The sequence below is a fragment of the Procambarus clarkii genome, chromosome 41 (assembly GCF_040958095.1).
Source record: "Procambarus clarkii isolate CNS0578487 chromosome 41, FALCON_Pclarkii_2.0, whole genome shotgun sequence".
NCBI lineage: Eukaryota > Metazoa > Arthropoda > Malacostraca > Decapoda > Cambaridae > Procambarus > Procambarus clarkii.
Genome location: NC_091190.1, coordinates 17,676,307 through 17,676,744, shown reverse-complemented (window position 1 = coordinate 17,676,744; position 438 = coordinate 17,676,307).

Sequence of the window (438 nt, the reverse complement as noted above, 5' to 3'; positions counted from 1 at the left end):
CACCAGCTGGAGGAGAACCTGGAGGAGGACCTGGAGAAGGGGCCCACCAGCTGGAGGAGAACCTGGAGGAGGACCTGGAGAAGGGGCCCACCAGCTGGAGGAGGACCTGGAGAAGGGGCCCACCAGCTTCAGGAGGACCTGGAGAAGGGGCCCACCAGCTTCAGGAGGACCTGGAGAAGGGACAACCAGCTGGAGAAGGACCTGGAGAAGGGGCCCACCAGCTGGAGGAGGACCTGGAGAAGGGACAACCAGCTGGAGAAGGACCTGGAGAAGGGGCTACCAGCTGGAGTAGGACCTGGAGGAGGACCTGGAGAAGAGGACAGCAGCTGGAGGAGGACCTGGAAAAGGGGCTACCAGCTGGAGTAGGACCTGTAGTGAGGACCTTCAACGTCTTCGTCAGTAGTCATATAAGCTTTACTGAAGGTGGCCGCTATATAC